The sequence below is a fragment of the Ursus maritimus genome, unplaced genomic scaffold, assembly GCF_017311325.1.
Source record: "Ursus maritimus isolate PB19 unplaced genomic scaffold, ASM1731132v1 scaffold_1, whole genome shotgun sequence".
In the NCBI taxonomy this organism is placed as follows: Eukaryota; Metazoa; Chordata; class Mammalia; order Carnivora; family Ursidae; genus Ursus; species Ursus maritimus.
In genome coordinates this window covers 56,982,436-57,001,434 of record NW_024423343.1, presented here as the reverse complement: position 1 = coordinate 57,001,434, position 18,999 = coordinate 56,982,436, and the positions used below count along the sequence as shown (strand labels likewise).

At 45.5% G+C, this 18,999-nt stretch overlaps 2 long non-coding RNA genes across 5 annotated transcripts; one reads left to right on the top strand and one right to left on the bottom strand.

Moving 5' to 3' along the window:
- On the top strand, positions 1-9,787 carry LOC103659574. Of its 3 annotated transcripts, none has more exons than XR_005838449.1 (5): positions 1-1,783; positions 4,511-4,658; positions 6,445-6,666; positions 7,906-8,040; positions 8,868-9,787. It is a non-coding gene; the product is annotated as an uncharacterized LOC103659574 (long non-coding RNA). The 3 variants fall into 3 exon arrangements; XR_567512.1 differs by having other exon boundaries at positions 4,511-5,172; XR_005838450.1 differs by lacking the exon at positions 4,511-4,658.
- LOC103659573 lies at positions 7,704-15,719 on the bottom strand. Of its 2 annotated transcripts, none has more exons than XR_567509.2 (4): positions 14,802-15,719; positions 12,874-12,974; positions 10,583-10,724; positions 7,704-7,940 (listed from the first exon to the last, which is right to left on the bottom strand). It is a non-coding gene; the product is annotated as an uncharacterized LOC103659573 (long non-coding RNA). The 2 variants fall into 2 exon arrangements; XR_567510.2 differs by having other exon boundaries at positions 15,124-15,719.
- Positions 15,720-18,999: the final 3,280 nt, after the last annotated feature.

Below are 18,999 nucleotides of genomic sequence, written 5' to 3'. Positions count from 1 at the left end.
TCCAGTCCCAGCTCTGGTCTCCTGACTCCAGTGCGGGGAACATTTGCGCTGTTCTTATTATTACCCCAGGAGCTGGCTTATTGCACAATATCAGGAAATAGTCCATATGGAATCCTGGCCCACAGAGCATACATGCTCTGCTTTTTTCTGCAGCTTTTTTATAAAGTGTGTTTTCCTTTCCCATAATGTCATCTGGAAGCAATTCCTCCCAACAGCTGGATTTGCTTTCACAATTGGTAAACACGTAAAATGGAAGGCAGGGAAGACGCGGAGTGTCACCAGAGGAGCCTTTCCCCCACCCGCTTGGCTCATGTTCTGAGGCTTATCTTGGGTCTCTGCACAAGCCTCATCAAAACTGAGAATGTCTTCAAACAAGCGACCCACACTGCATTCCCTCCTTCAGGGGGTCAACATGTTCTTTGGGGGAGAAATTTTCTGAATACTTTGCAGATAAAATCGATCAGATGGAGACCAGATTGCCCGCCGCTCAGCCCTTGGAGGTGCATGTGGAGGCCAGCAGAGCAGCGTCTTCCCCACGCTCCCACCATCCCGGTACCGGCAGCATTTCTGGGGTCCCGCCGGAAGTCTCTCAGAGGGCTCGGCCTTCCCAGCACCCCTGCCGCCGGAGCCCATGCAGGACCAGAGCCCGAAGAGCGCTGACTAGGGCATCAAAGAAGATGAATATTCCCTCAGGAACGAGTTTTCACACAGGCACAGACAGAAGGCAGCCAGTCCTCCGGAAGGCCAAGAGCACAGCTGTCATCTGGGTGTTGGCTTACACCCTCTCCACTCTGGCTCCAGGGTCTCGGGGGGCCGCTTCTCTAGGGGTTCACTGACACGGTTAGTTCTGGTCCCGGGGGTTCAGGGCACAGGTGAAGCTGCAATATAGTGCAGGGGGACGAAGCTCAGGCTTCAGGCATTCTCCTCCCACATAAGAAATGCTATTCTTTGATCAAAGTTTCAGATTTGGAAGAAATCAACGTAGCACACGGCTGAACTCTCAGAGGGAGCACGCAAGTATGCCATGGGCCAGGAAGCCCTACAAAGACCCAGGAGAGGGTGTGTGTTACCGGACTCCGCTGCGTGGATGACCTCAACACAGTGCTGGCCTGCTGGGGTGACGGTGGGCGTGGGAGGGGCTCCCTTCCCAGCACCACCCACCCTCTAGGGTAGCCAGGGCCCCACTCCCCATGCAGGGAGCATCCCTGCGCTGTGGACCTTTGGCTGCAAGATTCCCCTGGAAGAGATGGGCGTCCCTCCCACCGAACAAACAAAAGGAGACTATCGGGGGTGGTGCTCAGCAGAGGACCCGGAGGAGGCCGGCTGCCCAGCTCCTCGGCACAAGCTGACTATAGAACCCCTTTGCCTGGGCCGGTGATGCATGGAGTGCTCTCCCTCTCAGTTCTGCTTCTATCCTGCGGTCCCTCTTCTCTCTCCTCCAGGAAGAAGCCGTATCTTGTCTGGAGCCAGGGGACAGAAATTTCATTGTACGTTTTTCCAAGTGTCATGCATAATAGCTGAAATTTTGAAACTCCATGTTTCTGGTTGCATGCCAAGGCTGCTTTCTCCACACCCTGGTAGCTCTGGTCTGGTCGCCTGGACTGCTAGCGAGGGCCCTCAGGGTACACTTGGAGAGATCGCTGAAGCCCAGGACAGAGGGGTGCGTGAGAACAACCCATTGGTGAATCCTTCAAGGTGATCTTCTCGATTAAAGCAACTAAAGACATAACAGCCAGATGCCATGTGTGGACCTTGATTGGATCCCGATTCAAACGAACCAACTGTAAGGAGACATCTTGGGATAGATCACGGAAATTTGAATTTGGACCGGGTATCAGAAAATATTTAAGAGTTTATTGTTAATTTTGATATGTGTGATAGTGGTGTTGTGGTTATATGAGGCAACACCCTCATCTTTCAAAAAGTATATACTGAAATATTTGGGGGTGAAATACGATGTCTGTGATTTATTTTAAAATACTGAAGAAAAATAACCTGATGAAGCAAATAGGGTGTCTTAGTCCACTTGGGCTCCTAAGACAGAATGCTGTAGTCTGGGTGTAAACAACAAAATTTATTTCTTGCAGTTCTGGAGGCTGGAAGTACAAGATCAAGGTGTGGGTCTATCGGTGTCTAATGGGAGCCTGCCTCCGGTTCATAGGTGGTGTCTTCTCACTGTGACCTCTGGTGGCAGAAGGCTCGAGGGAGCTCTCTCTGATCTCTTTTATAAGGGCACTAATCCATTTACGAGGGCCCCACCCTTATGACTTAATCACCTCCCAAAGGTCCCACCTCCTAATATCACGTTCAGGGTTAGGTTTCAACTCTGAACTGGCGGGGTGGGGGAGGGCATAGCATTCAGACTATAGCATATGGTAAGATGTTGATGCTTAAATCTAGATGATGGGTGCATGGGACTCTGTACTATTCGCTCTACTGTTATGTATATACGTTGAAAAAAATTTATAATAGAAAGCTTAAAGTGCAGACAATTTTATCACCAAAGCTCGGAGGAGAACCAAACACACCTGTTGACTCACCTCAATGGTGACTGAATTCTGTCATGAGGTTCGCAATCGTCCTGATGGTCGGGAGGGGTTAGCTCTTGGGTGCAACAGGGAGGTGAGAGGGACAGTCGAAGCTAATCCAGAGGAGCTCTGACCACGTGCTGTAGCACCGCCCTGGCCAGAAGGGGGAAGGAGCTCCTCTCCCAGGACAAAGGCAGCCTTCTACGCCCCAGCTCTCGCTGGCTTTGGGGCCCGTGGTTGCATCCTGTGTGTGCTGCCGTGTTTCACAAGCAGTTCCAGGGCCTACGGGGGGAGTGTAGGACACAGGCCGCAGGCCACTGAGTAACTACCGGGTCGAGCGCTTGCTGCTACAGCGCCCCATCGTTCTCGCTGCCCTCACCCACCAGCACTCCACCCCGTCCAGTCTGTGCGCTGGGGTCATCCTGCACCCACTCACGCACAGACACGGATCGGGGTGATGCTTTGCCAGGCCCCTTGCGAAGATGAAGACTGCCTTTGAGGGGCCGTGGAAAAGGCGCCTAAGAAAAGTCAAAGCAGACCCAACACTTACTCTTTCCCTGCTCTGACCCTTGGCACCAACTTCTGTGTTCTCAGTCTAGGACCGTCCATAATCTTTAGCCTTAACCTGGTCTTGGGAAGGAGAAGATTCTTTGATGTGTTACTTATCTCCTCTTTCTGGCTGAAATATAGGCTTTTGCTAGAAGACCATTTTTTCCCCTTCTACTTTGAAATATTCTGGATATTCTTCTTTTCTTTCTGTCCTCGAGTAAAAGGTAAGGGCCCTTTCCTGGTGCCAGGCCATGCCTGTCCTTTCTTTTCTTTTTTTCTCTTTGATTTCTTTTCTCTTCTCTTCTCTTCTCTTCTCTTCTCTTCTCTTCTCTTCTCTTCTCTTCTCTTTTCTTTTTTCTTTTTTCTTTTCTTTTCTTTTCTTTTCTTTTTTTTCTTTTCTTTACCTTACCTTACCTTTCCTCTCCTCTCCTTTCTTTTTCTTTTTCTTTTTCTTTTTCTTTTTCTTTTTCTTTTTCTTCCTGCGTACTTACTGTGCGGTGTTCTGGTGTACAGTCTAGTGATTCAGCAATTCCACGTATCACTCAGTGCTCATCACAGTAAGTATACTCTTAATCCCCATCACCTGTTTCACTCATCCCCCCACCCGCCTCTCCTCTGGCAACCACCAGTTTGTTCTCCATACTTAAGATTCTGTTTTTTGGTTTGTCTACTTTTTTCCCCTTTGTTCATTTTTGTTTCTTTAATTCCACATATGAGTAAAATCATATGGTATTTGTCTTTCTCTAACTGGCATATTTTGCTTAGCATTTTACTCTCTAAATCCATCCATGTTATTGCAAATGGCAGATTTCATTCTTTTTTATGGCTGAGTAATAGTCCATTGTGTATATATGCCATATCTTCTTTATCCACTCATCTGTTGATGGACACTTGGGCTGCTTCCATAATTTGGCTATTGTAAATAATACTGAGAAACATCCAGGTTCGTGCATCCCTTCAAACTAGTGTTTTTGTATTCTTTGGGTAAATACCCAGGATGTGATTACTGAATCATAGGGTAGTTCTATTTTTAATTTGTTGAGGAACCTCCATATGGTTTTCCACAGTGGCTGCACCGGTTTGCATTTCCACCAACAGTGCTAAAATCAAAAACATAAGAAACAAGAAATGTTGGTGAGGATGTGGAGAAAAAGGAACCCTCTTGCCCTGTTGGTGTTGAAGGTGTGGGGTGGTATCTCAGTGTGGTTTTGATTTGCATTTCCCTGATGATGGGTGATGTTGAGCATCTTTTCATGTGTCTGTTGGCCATCTGGATGTCTTCGTTGGAGAAATGTCTGTTCACATCTTTTGCCCATCTTCAATTTCGATTATGTGGTTTTTTTGGGTGTTGAGTTGTATAAGTTCTTTATATATTTTGGATACTAACCCTGTATTGCATATAACATTTGCAAATATCTTCTCTCATTCCGTAGGTTGTCTTTTAGTCTTGTTGGTGGTCGTGCCTGTCTTTTCTCAGTACTGACCACAGCACCCGGTCCGTTGGAGTAGAAAGAAAGGCCTCATGTGTAGAGGTAGTGCTATGGCTGAAGACCTGCCCAAGCTATTGCCAACATTTTATAAGTAAGACTGCTCTCATGGAAACCAAACATAAATTTTAAAATTCCTATTTATACTTCGTTAGACTCAATATTTGATATTTCTACATTTAAATAGGTTCTCTAATTTTGCATTTTTCTTTCCTAATGGTTTCCATCTTTGTCTCTGTTATAATTCAATGAGAACTACAAGTCTTACCAATAGCACACACTTTCATTTGTCTACATTTCTACTCCTTTTTGGTAAATAATAAGGGCACTACCACCGCACAAACTGAGCCGGAGCCCCCGGTTGTGACGTCATGCAACAGCTACATTTCACTTGTCAGCAGGCGCATCCAAGTTCAAACTCAGCCTACAAAAGATGATTGGAGAAGGTCAACATACAAAGTGCGAAGTATGGGTTGTTCAAAAGCCGAATATACAAAAGTTGACAATGTTGCCCAGCGCCTACTAGAACGGAAGTGCCTTGCAGGCAGGAACGTTGCCCATGATGTACAAAGCTGTATCTCAGCGCCGAGGACAGGGTCCAGCACACAGTAGGTGCCTAATGCTTTCTGGCTTCATGCACTGCCTGTGCTTTGGAAGCCTTGTAGCCACTTGTCCCATTCTGCTGTGTATGCCATTGTCACATCTTACTCCAAGTTTCTTCAAAGCAGAAGTAAATCTTTTTCTCTTATCACGCCTCCATGATCCATAATTGAGATTCAATAAATGTAGATTGAACAGGTAGAAATACGTTTGTCCTTTTGGGCTCTAGCTAGTGAATAAATCAGTTTAAAACAAAATCCCTCCCAGGTCATGAGAAAAAGCCATGGCTCATGCTATAGAAAGGGACAATTGCTGGAGCCCCAGAAGTTTTTCAAGTACTGTGTGGCAGCGAAGTCGATCTCCTGCCCCAGAAATCTGGCGAAAGAATTCACTGGAGGATTTAAGTCTGAGAAAAAAAGACCCAAGAAAGGAGGCAGAAATGGGGAGGTCTTTTCCAGGGCCTAGAGATTAAGGCTATTTAGATACCACTTAAGAAAGGAACCAGATGCCAGGAGGGTTTGTGCTTCAGTTTAACCATGTCCCCTGCAAAACTTGCTTATGGGAAGATCAGAAGCTCTGACGGTCATTACTGAAGGGAGTTCAGAGAAATTATCGTCTACTCCTGGTTGAAGAGAGAACAAGTCCTGATCTTTTTTTGGTGTCAACCTCTACTGAAATGTGCTGTTGTCAAATCAAAAAGGGGATAGATTCGAATTTTACAACTCTGATGAAAGTGAAATAAAAGGAAATCTGTATCCTCTTAATCAAAGCATGTGCCACCTGAGTCGGCTCCCTGTCTCGTCCCTTGGCCTTGGTGACTCTCATGTGCTGGAGGTTAAGGGTTTGTTAAAGAAGATGGGTTTTGATTAAGTGTCACATTTAGTGTGATGTGACATGCTCTTTATCATTGCAAGGGAAGATTGGGGACCAGGGGGAGCTTTATAGCTAGTTCCCAATATAAATTAGGAGTCTTGGGGAATGGGTACTTTGCAGTTGGCCTTGATCTTTCCAGGGCCCAATGAATGTGTGTATGTGAGCGTGTGCACACACGTGTGTGTGTGTGTGTGTGTGTGTGTGTGTGTAGAGACGGCAGAAAAGCCAGTTTTCACGGGCCTGCGCTAATGGGCTGGTTACCCCACTTGGAGTTTGACTTGCAGTAAGGCCCCAGTTCTAAATGTGTCCATGTTCTTGACGTACTGGGCAAAGGCCTCCCCACCTTCACTCCTTTGGGGTTTCAGTGTTGCTTAGGGAAATCTCAAGCATTCATTCATCCCTTTTAGGTACCATGACACAAATTCGAAGATGGAGAAGCAGAAGGAAGCATTCTAAGTGCCACATGCCATTTCTAACCAGAGGCCACGGAGACTGCCTCCCCTGACTTCACCTGGAGAAAGGAGAGTGGGCAGAGCCAAAGGCTCCTCCCTCCAAATCTAAGAAGTGCTACACACCTTCAGAGTCAGATTCTTGTTTAACCTGGAGTGGTGAGAGGTACCGTGCAAAAGGTAAATCCCCAGAATGTTCATGAGGAGGGAAAGGCAAGGGGAGGGGATTGAGGAAAACATCCCAAAGGGGACCACTCCCACCCAAAAGTCACCCCAGCTCCAGATTAATCTTTCTGAACTATCACTTTTGGGGCACCAGGCTGGCTCAGTCGGAGAAGCCTATGACTCCTGATTTCGAAGCCACGAGTTCAAGCCACATTTTGGGTGTAGAGATTACTAAAAATAAATAAATAAATTCAGAAAAAAATCACTTGCATCAAGTCCTTTCCCTGCTCAAAACCCTTCCATAAATACCTCTTCTCTTCCCTCCCATTGCTTATGAAAGAAAATCCACACCCCTTATTCCAGCATTCAATGGCATACATCCTGGCACTGCCGAATTGTCTAGTCAGGGCCTCCCAAATGACAACTTTCTCCTACCTTCTAGCATTTGCTTGTCACTCCCCTATGTGGGATGTCTTTCCTGTTTCTCTCTCCTATGGAAAAGCTGCCCATCTTCCAAACGTTGGCTATAGCCCTTCCTGTTTTATGAAGGAGTCACAGCCCACTGAGATAGCGCCTGTTTTTATTCCAAAAATATTACTGGAGCTTCTGCTGCTCCCTCTCCCAGAATGGCTGGCTCCCGATGCCTGGATTAGGTCAGAGAACAAGACATAAAGGCGCCTGCCTCCAAGGAGCTTGCACTGTTGTAGTCAGGGGGAATGTGCGGGAAACTTAAAAGACAATGCATCAAAGTATTACTTAGTGGTGACAGTTGCTACGGAAAAAGAAAAGAACAAAATAGAGCAGGGTAGGGGAGATGAGGGGCTCCTGCAGTTTGGGGTAGGGGGCTGGCTGCAGTATTACAGGATGGTCAGGGCATGTGTCACTGAGATGGTGAGAGACTTGAGGGAAGCAAGGAAGTTAGCCAAGATACCAGAGGGAAGAGAGTTCTTTTTTTTTTTAAGATTTACTTTATTTTATTTTATTTTATTTTATTTTATTTTATTTTATTTGAGACAGCCAGCGGGGGAGGGGGCAGAGGGAGAGGATCCCAAGCAGACTCTGCACTGAACGCAGAGCCCGAAGGGGGGCTCAATCCCATCACCCTGAGATCATGACCTGGGCTGAAATCAAGAGTCAGACGCTGAACTGACTGAGCCACCCAGGCGCCCCTAGAGGGTTCAAAACAAAGGGAATATCTCCAGCAAAGGCCTCCAGGCAGAACTGTCCTAGTCTCCTTTCTCCTCATTTTTCCAGAGGGCTCTACACACAGCATAGCACCGGAAGAGCATCTGTGAACGAAGAAAATACAAGAACATCCACAATGTTGAATAAGGAACAGAAAGGCCTCCAGTGTTTGGTAGCAGCTGTCCGCATTAAGGAAGAAGTTAAGTGAGTAATGGAGAAGCGCTTAGGTTTTTATTGCTATGTTCATTGGTAATATTTTTTAATGAGAAAAATTATTTACTTCTACACTTTCCTACACCTTATTGTTCAGGAAACCATCTTACATACATGTCTGCAATAATGTACTGTCCCCACTCTGTTTAAAGGCAAAACAGCACATAGGTAAACACCATCTCAGCTTACGAAATCTTGCTTCCTGATTTTACATTAATTCCCGAAAATCATAAATGTGTTCTCCAAAAAGGAGAAAAAAGGGCATCGTAAAGAAAATAAAAACTTTTTTCATTATTCCAGTTGTAGAAATGGAATCTATTTTAGGAAATGAGAAACTAAGAAGTAAATGCCTGTTAAGTTGTTGGTTTGTCAGTACGGGTCGGCAGGAAAAAACAGTGACAAGCTTGTCTCTTCCTTCCCAAGACGTCTAGGCCAAGCTATGATATGCTTGCTTTCTTTTCAGAGATGCTTCATTTTCTGCGCCTTTCCATCTTTTTCCACATTTCATATGCGAGGATGGGTACAGCCTTTAAAACTTCACGATCAGCAGCAAATCCACAGCCGCTGATATCTTCCCAAAAGGCACGCGAACCCCTCAGACAGACAGCCTGGCAGGTTCATAGTCACGAACGGCCTGGCCACGAAAGAAACCAACCGGACAACAGATGAGTCCGATGAACAGAAGAAATCTACTGCATTTTGGAACGTTGGGTGCATTGCTTGGTCCAGGCTTATGAAACAGAAGCTCCCAGCTTCCCACTGTAAACAGGAAGCTGGATGCAAACCCTTCCACAATATCTTGTCCATTTACTCCGTAGGCCACGAAAGCTGCAGGCCCTGACAGCCACGTTCATCAGACACGGAGCCGACACTTGGAGGGGGCAACCACGTCATCAGTGTCCCTCCCCTGGTGAGGAAACCAGACCCCACCTCCAGCGCCTACACCATCATCGCCCGGCACCCGGGGCGACTTCTCAGCCTCAGGTCGGGACAATCGAGGCCAAGACAAGACTTGGTACAAACTGTCCATGTTGGTGGCAGCAGGAACAGCTCTCAGCCTCAAGCCCCGTGCACCCCCTGGAAGCAGCTAGGGTAATTGTTTAGACATTAAAATGATAAAAATATTAACTGGCAATTGCTTCTTGATATGAGAAAAATAACAAATACACTTGTGAAATTGCAGACACCGCTTTGCTTCATGAAACAGTCCCTCCCTGTCTCCTTTCTTCCCCTTTCCAGGACTCTGCAATTCTCCAGCTGCTCGGAGGCGGCCCTCCTCACACTCACAGCCCCGAGGCTTTCTAGTAACCAGCTCCTAGGGACGCTCTCCAGCCTCAGTCATGCTTGGAGGCCACCCAGCACTGGGGTGGAATCTGAGCCACGTCTCCACGCCTGCACTTCCTTCCTGTGGGTTCTTGGGCAAGTTCCTCAGCCAGCCTGTGCTCATCTGTAAAATGGGGCTTGTCTTAACATTGTTCTGCCACTCACTTCGGGCTAATTCTTGGCCTGGCCGTAGTCGACGGCGGCAAGCGCTCACTGTTGCACAGTGGGCCTCCGGGGGTCTCATGCCTCTTGGTAGAGCTTTCTTCCTCTTTCTGCTGGAACCCCGAGAACTTCACAGCCCCTGCTGTCTTTAGCTCTTCTGCCAGGCCCACAAGGGTGGGGTTCCCCCCAGCACGCTCTCTCTGCCCACACTTTATTTCTTTAATTTTATTTATTGGGGCACCTGGGTGGCTCAGTCGTTAAGCGTCTGCCTTCGGCTCAGTTTATGATCTCAGGGTCCTGGGATAGAGTCCCGCAACCGCCTCCCTACTCAGTGGGAAGCCTGCTTCTCCCTCTCCCATCCCCCATGCTTGTGTTCCCTCTCTTGCTGTCTTAAAAAAAAAAAAAGACCTTATTTATTAATTTGACAGAGAGAGAGAGAGTAGAGCAGGGGGAACGGCAGGCAGAGGGAGAAGCAGACTCCCCACTGAGCAGGGAGCCCAATGCAGGACTGGATCCCATGACAAGGAACTCGATTCCAGGACGCTGGGATCATAACCTGAGCCGAAGGCAGCCGCTTAACCCACTGAGCCACCCACACGCCCCTCTCTACCCACCCTTCTGAAGTGGGCTCCTCACAGCCATAGCACTGGCTTCCGCCCTACCCCACCCCATTTATATTGGTGACCACCACTTGGTTTCTCTATCCCAGCCCCTCCCCTGCACTCCAGACTGGTAGCTCCATGTGTACTGGGTGCCTCTGCCTACCCAGAGGTCCAAAGCCGCCTCACCTGTCCTGGAGTTCTACCCCCACCTCTCCTCCTCCTGAGCCCTATCTGTCTTCCCACCCATCCCCCTTCGTGTCATTCATGCATTTAATCCTCATCTCCAGGAGTAGTCAGGAGGTTAAGAAAGATCTTTATAGAGTAGTCCCGGCTCTCAGATGTCTCCCAGGGCAATGGGTGGAGGCACATAAGGACCCTCTGAAGAGGAAAGTGGTTTGACGAAAGGAAGCAGGGGACTTAGGGGAGAGGGCAGGGGAGGGGCTTACCTGGCCTGGCGGTCAGCCCAGACTTCTTTTAGGAGGGCTTGGGGCACCCATGTGAGATGTTTACCAGGAACAGACGTGAATACATTTTCATTTTGAAGCAGGGCTTGGGTGGAATGGGAGGCCTCTTAGTAGTCGCTATTACCTGAGGGAAGAAATCAAGAAGGCTTGGCCGCAGGCACGCTCACTTGTGGAAACCCTGCCCTACCTGGAAACAGGCCTGAAACCCAGCCTATCCCACAAGAGACACAATTATATTGCTGTTTCTGAGAGATCTCTCATAATCTTGTATTCTTTTTAAAGTAAATTGCTACCAAAAAGCAATTTAACATATATTAACTATTATTTCTCTCAAAGGTCATGAGGAGTCAGAAATCTTGAATATAACAAAAATTTAACCTACAGATTGCTCTCAGATTTAATGAAATTTTTATGGAATCAAATGTTAACAATTAAAGGAGCTGATGTAATTTACATTTTATAGTTATTACAACAAAAATGTGTGAATTTTCATTTTACACTTCTAATTTTTGAGCCAATAGTTCCCCCACCAACACCCCCAGATTTCACGTGGTTTGGTAGGACCTTGGCACATTTGTAGCCCTGGTAATGAGCTTAAGGAATTTTCCTGGGCCATCAGAACCAAGCGTGCATCAGCTAGAATGAAGGGCACAGTTGACTTCAATATGTTCCCCACCCAGAGGTGACCATTTTCAATGCTTCATTCTGCCTGGGATGGTGACATTAGGCAGGAGGGTAGGGGGCCTGGGGGGAGCAGGGGGCAGCACCCCTGAGACGGAGTAGAAGGCCCATGGCTTACTCTTTCAACATTACTTCCTTGACAGAAGTAATACAGACTCATTAAACAAAATTTGGAAAACATGGGAAAGTAAATTAACATCTATTGCCTACAGTCCTGTTACCCAAACATAAATATTGATCACTTCTTTTATCTTCTTGTGATTTTCTCTGCAAAAAGGTGTTCCTTTTTTTCCCTAAACATAGTTGTAATTGTGCCTACAATTTCATATTCTGCTCTCCCTACTTACTACATTCTGTTTCCTTCTGTCATCGCTCACTTTGGTGTACTCTAATCAGTGATAAAATGTCATCACATGGATCAAAGCTCACCTAACTGTTGCCCTGTAGTTGGACATTTAGATTGCTTTCAATGTTTTACTATTTATAATTTTTTTGTTATTATAAATGACATTGCAATGCATATATGCACGTAAACCTTTTTTGACATTTAGGATTATTTCTAAAGATTGAGTCTCAGCAGTGGAAGTATGCAGTTCGCAAACACAAACACTTCTGAGATTTTAAAATTCATTTTGCCAAATTGCTCCCCAAAGAGGGCTGTATTAATGTACGCTTCCACCACCAATATGTGAAAATTCCAGCTTCATGATGACTTCAGCTGCACTGGCTAGATAGATAGATAGATACAGATATAGATATAGATATAGATCTAACTTAATAGGTAGAAAGTGAGCTGGTTTTCTTATGTAAACTTTTTATTGAGACTTATCATACACTCAGAGAAGTACACAAATCATAAGCGAATTTTCACAAAGTAGACTTCGAAGTAACCAGCACCCAGATCAAGAAACTGAACGTTACCAACCCCAGAAGCAACTGGCATGCCCCCTTGACCCTTCTCCCCCCACTGAAGGGTAATCACTATCCTGACTTCTTGCACTAGGTTAGTTTTGGACAGTGGCACTGTTATAATTTTCATTTTTGTGATGACTGGAGGAGCTAACCTGTTTTCCATGTTTTAGTCGATGAACTGAGTTCCTCTTTTATAAATTGTCTTTTCAAGTTCTTTGGGAAGTAGTTGATTATTAAGCAATCTCCTGATGTCAAGTTTGGCTATCGTTGGACTGTAGTCATCTGGCCACTGTTCAAAACTGGAGAAGTGCGCGTGCGCATGCGTTTACGCTCTCGGGATCTCCCTCGGACTCCACGCTCCTTTCCTGCCCAGCAAGGGGGCGCCTCTGTAGGCAACACCTGGCGGGGGTAACTTTTTGGTGACAGAGTTGAGCCTAAATAGACTCTGCTGTTCTTTCAGTGTCTGTGAGAATTACAGAAATAGGTCACTGAACCTTTTTAAAAATAGACCTGACACATTTGGGGAAAGCATTTTTTCTGCGGAGCTAGCATACAGTATGAGATGAAATGATCTCTAGAGGCTAGATGAATTGAGACGTCGGGCTTAAGAAATATTGCAATGGCAATAACTCGCAGGAAATAGAACGTCTTTCATAAGAAAGGTCTCTAAACATCGTTACCTGAACAGCCTGCGTCACGTTTTCCCACTTCAGTCCAACGGGGGTTCTTCTGGGGAGCACGCAGCAGCCTGCTAACCCCTGCCCGCCGCACCTGGCAACAGCTGGGGAAAGAGAAGGGCCACGGCATCAACTGCGGTCAGTATTTGTTCCCACACCAAAGCCAAGAGCTTCTGTCTCACTGGGTTTGCATTCTCTCCTCTGAAGTTACTCGACAACCACCTGCTACCCTTGTACCACTATCCATTCTGCACAACAGGGACAGGGACAGGGGCAGGGACAGCCGCCCGGGTGCAGCTCCGTTCCAGCCCTTCCAAGGGCTGCACTGGTTTGTGGCAGCCAGCCCCAGCATCTTGGCCCACGGGCCCCCCAGGAGCTGTCGAAGGGCCCAGGTCTGCCCTTGGTGGGGGGAGCGGGTTTGATCTCCTGAGACATCCCAGTAAGCTCTCTCTGGCACGCATCCCCCTGTTGCCTTCGGAAGCCCCTCAGGGGCAGACACTTCCGTCTTCTCCCGAGATTCCCAAGGAGCTGCCTGCTCTGCCTCGCTTGGGCTCCACTCATGAGAGAGGCAAGATCTGTGGACTGCAAAAGCAAAGCTTGGAGTTACTATGGGGAGGGCACTGATTCAGCCCCAAGAAAGGCCAGGAAGACACATTAAGGGCTTGGTTGTCCCAGGAGTGGGGGTGAATGGGAGCAAGGGAGGAGGGTGCAGAGCTGGGGCAGGGACACCTGTGTTTCTGGAAAGTCTTGGGCAGCAGGGCGAGAGGTGCAGGGCTGATAGTACCCAGGCAACCGAGCAGCAGCCGTGGGGGAGCGGGGGTGGGATACAGGAGACGTTTCTCAGAAGTAGAACACACACATGGACCTGAGGACTTTGACATTGGCACTGAGGAAAAAAGAAGAACCCAAGATGCTGACACGGCACTTTCTAACAAGAACACGGTTCCTTTTTTATGACACGTAGCCACTCAGTGAGCATGTGTTGGGTACTTGCCTTGTGTCGGGTAGTGTTGTAGCCTCTGGCAATAACATGTTATTCCTGCCCAAAGGTGCTTTCACTCCGCGGGATGGTGGGTGGGCAGTGTGGACGACAAACACATAAGCAAATAAAAAAGATGATTTCCCGTGGCCATAAGTGCTCTTGAAAGATACTTGGTGCTGGGGGGCTGGGGGAATTGTGTGATCAGAAGGACTTTTCTGAGGAAGTGACACTGGAGTTGATATGAAGGAGCCAGTCAGGAGAAGAGCGAGGGCAAGGACATTCTAGATAATCCAAATCGCCTCTGCAAAAGGCCCTAAGTAGGAACGGCTTTGGCACATTTGAGGAACAGAAAGAAGACCACTGTGGCATGACAAAGAGTTTTACAACACAAAATTGTTTTCTGACCTATTTGCTGAGTGGCCACCGCCTCGAAGTTTCATCTTTGGTTTCTACACACTCCACACCCCTTCTAGATCCTTCCCCCATCTCTCTTCTCTCTCTCTCCAGACCAGCTATGGTAAGAAGTGAGATCAGGAGCCATAAATCTCCTCTGTGGGGAGGGACTAGAACCAGTTCGGTCTTTATAGAAGCCAAATGGGGAGGAGGCCCTGGGCCTGGCTGGGCTCCTTTTTTCGGGTGTCATTCTTAACCACTTTTGAACTACGAACCCCTTTAGTAACCTGATACAAGCTGTGAAAAACATACAGATATATAATTCTTCTGCACACAACTTTGGGGGTTTGGTGGCTGAGAGGAAAGCTTGTCCTAGACCGCCTGCTACGATCTCTACTTTGGCAGTCCTTTTAAAGCTAACCAAGTCCATTTCTCACTAAGGCTGTGTTGCTTGCACAAGAGAGAGGATACACAAAAAAATCACCTTATCAACAGCAAATTACCCTAGAAATACAAGTTCTTATGACCACTGTAGCTTCCATAGAGATATACTCACATACGATAAAATGTGACCGTAATGATAATAAAAACACACTTGCACAGTGTTTTTTACTCTCCCTGCACATTTCTACTTGTATCCTTCGATCCCATTGACATCCTTGGCACATGGGTAAGGAAGGCATTGTTGTACCATTTTACAGATGAAGACACTGAGGAATAGAAACAGGGTCAGTTGGCTCTAGCTTTGGGACAGGAACCGTGGTCTTGTCACTCCCAGGTCCAGGCTCCCCAAGAAGAACAGGTCGGGGCAGTGACCATCTTGACTTCTCTTTGACTCCTTTCCCCACAGCCTTACCCCAGAGCCTGGAGTCACTCACCACAAAGGCAGTCTCTGCGAGTACAAGCCCTCCTGGTAGGAAACAGTGATGTGGAGGAAGTGATATTTTCCAACAAGGGCAAAGAAGCACGGAGCCTGACTATAGAAGTCAAAATTGTGTGGATGGAGGGGAACTTCCCACTGGGGCTTCCTCTTGGCCAATTAAACCTAGCGAGTCATTTCCTTTTTCTTCTGAAGACTTAAAGCATTTCCTCCTACAGTTCCACAGAAATGAATCTAGAGGAGTGCCACCTAGTGGCTCCGACTAGAAGGATCACCGACTATTTTCCCCTCGTCATCCCACCCCCACTCCACGGGGCCACCTTGCCTATGAGAAAATTGGACCCATACCTCTTACTATCCACCGGGATAAATGCCAAATGGATCAGAAATGTAAATGTAAAAAAATGAAACCACACAAGTATTAGAAGGAAAAATAGTTGGATTTATTTACACTGTAGGTGTGGGGAAAGTTTCCCAAACCCTATACAAGCCAAGGGCAGCTGTGGGTACCTGCTTCTATAGAAAAGAGAAGATATTCTGGGATCGAGCCCCACATCAGGCTCCTCCAATGGGAGCCTGCTTCTTCCTCTCCCACTCCCCCTGCTTGTGTTCCCTCTCTCGCTGGCCATCTCTACGACTGTCAAATAAATAAATAAATAAATAAATAAATAAATCTTAAAAAAAAAAAAAGAAAGAAAGAAAGAAAAAAGAAAAGAAAAGAGAAGATATGGGGCAGCGTTCTCTATCATGTGACATTCATCCTCCCCAATGAGATCTAAGTGTCTGTAACCCTCCCCAACCAGGATTCCTTCGGTCAAAGAGAGGCAATGGGGACCTCTTGGAGGAGAAACAGGTGAAAAAAACCAATCAGACTGGCTCAACTCACAACCCGCATTACCTCCCTGGCAGAAGGGAAAAGAAGTCTCACTACTTTGTCTCACAAAAGGGAGAGACTTAGGACATCAAGATGCATGGGAACCCAGTCCAAGCCCAGCCCAACTCCCAAATAAAGGCTTTCTAACGAAAAATAAAATATCCAAAGGCAATAAAAGAAAATATTGGTAAATTCAGCAGCATTTTTAAAAACCCTGTTCTACGGCAAATAAAAGAAAAAAGAAAAAAAGAAAGAAAGAAAAAAAAATGGTAGCACGTGAGAGAAAAACTTTGCAACATTTATCACAGATACAGGCTAATCTGTAATATGAGGAATATAAGGAACATTTAAATATTAAGAAAAAGAGGCCAAAATAAAGGCCATATATGAAAAACCCACAGCTAACATCATACGCAATACTGAAAAACTGAGAGCTGTTTCCCTTAAGATCAGGAACAAGACAAGTATGTCCATTCTTAGCACTTTTATTCAACATGGCTCTGGAAGTCCTAGCCACAGCAATCAGACAAGAAAAAGAAATAAAATGCATCCAAGTTGGTAAGGAAGAAATAAAACTTTCACTATTTGCTGATGACATGATATTATATATGGGAAACCCTAAAGACTCTGCCAAAAGACTGCAAGAACTGATAAATGAATTCAGTAAGGTTGCAAGAATCAAAATCAATATACAGAAATCTGTTGCATTTCCATACACTAATAATGAAGTAGCAGAAAGAGAAATTAAGAAAAGAATCCCATTTATAATTGTACCAAAAATAATAAAATACCTAGTAAAAAACTTAATGAAGGAAGTGACTTGTACCCTGAAAACTATAAAATATTGATGAAAGAAATTGAAGACGACACAAGCAAATGGAAAGGTATTTCATGTTCATGGATTGGAAGAACAGATATTGTTAAAATGTCCATACTACCCAAAGCAATCTATGCATTTAATGCAATCCATATCAAAATACCAATAGCATTTTTCACAGAACTAGAACAAAAAATCCTAAAATTTGTATGGAACACAAAAGACCCTGAAGAGCCAAAGCCATCTTGGAAAAGAACAAAACTGGAGGTATTACCATCCCTGATATCAAGATATACTACGAAGCAGTAGTAATCAAAAAGTATGGTACTGGCACAAAATAGACACATAGATCAATGGAACAGAATAGAGAGCCCAGAAATAAATCCACAGTTATATGGTCAATTAATCTTTGACAAAGGAGGCAAGAATATGCAATGGGAAAAAGACAGTCTCTTCAACAAATGGTGTTGGGAAAACCAGATAGCCACATGCAAAAGAATGAAATGAGACCACTTTCTCACACCATAACACACACACACACACACACACACACATGCACAAAACTCAAAATGGATTAAAGACTTAAATATGAGGCCTGAAACCATAAAAATCCCAGAAGAGAGCACAGGCAGTAATTTCTCTGACTCGGCCATAGCAATATTTTTCTAGATATGTCTCCTGAGCCAAGGGAATAATAAGAAAATAAATTATTGGAACGATATGAAAATAAAAAGCTTCTGCCTAGCAAAGGAAACAATCAACAAAACAAAAAGACAGGGGTGCCTGGCTGGCTCAGTCAGTGGAGCATGTGACTCTTAATCCTGGGGTTGTAAGTTTGAGCCCCACATTGGGTGTAGAGATTACTTGAAAATAAAATCTTGGGGTGCCTGGGTGGCTCAATTGGTTAAGCATCTGCTTTCAGTTCAGGTCATGATCTCAGGGTCCTGGGATTGAGCCCTGAGTCGGGCTCCCTGCTCAGCAGGGAGTCTGTTTCTCCCTCTCCCTCTGTGCTCTCTCTATCTTGCTCTCACTCTCTCTCAAGTAAAAGAAAAGAAAACCTGAATGCAAGAAGATACTTGCAAATGACATATCTGATAAAGTGTTATAGCAAAATATATACAAAATTTATACAACACAATGCCAAAAAAATAAATACTCCAATTAAAAAATGGGCAGAAGGCATAAACAGACATTTCTCAAAGAAGATGTCCAGATGGCCAACAGACACATGAAAAGATGCTCGACATCATCCATCATCAGGGAAATGCAAATCAAAACCACAGTAAGATACCACCTCGCACCTGTCAAAATGGCTAACATCAAAAACACAAGAAACAAGAAATGTTGGTGAGGATGCAGAGAAAAAGGAACCTTCTTGCACGGCTGGTGGGAATGCCAACTGGAAAAGCCACTGTGGAAGATAGTATGAGGTTCCTCAACAAATTAAAACTAGAACTACCCTATGATCCAGTAATTCTACTACTGGATATTTACCCAAAGAATGCAAAAACACTAATTTGAAGGGATACATACACCCAGATGTTTCTAGCAGCATTATCTACACTGGCCAAATTATGGAAGCAGCCCAAGTGTCCATCAACAGAGGAATGGATAAAGAAGATGTGGTATATATACACAATGGAGTATTACTCAGCCACAAAAAAGAATAAAATCTTGCCACTTGCAACAACATGGATGCATCTAGAGGGTATAACAGTACGTGAAATAAGTCAGTCAGAGAAAGACAAATACCATATGATCTCACTTAAATGCAGAATTGAAGAAATGAAGGAACAAAGAAAAAAAAGAGACAAACCCAAAAACATACTCTTCACTATAGAGAACAAACTGATGGTTACGGGGGTGGGGGGGTGATGGGTGAAATAGGTGATAGGATTAAGAACACACTTACCATGATGAGCCCTGAGTAATGTACAGAAGTGTTGAATCACTACGTTGTACACCTGAAACTAATATAACACTGTATGTTGACTATACTGGAATTGAAAAAAAAAAAGCCAAAACTTGATAGAAAATTGGGCAAAATGCACAGACAGTTCACACACACACACACAACATATGTAGATGGGTCTTAAAAATATGAAAGATGGGGGGCGCCTGGCTGGCTATATCAGAAGAGCATGGGACTCTCAGTCTTGGGGTCATAAGTTTGAGGACCACAT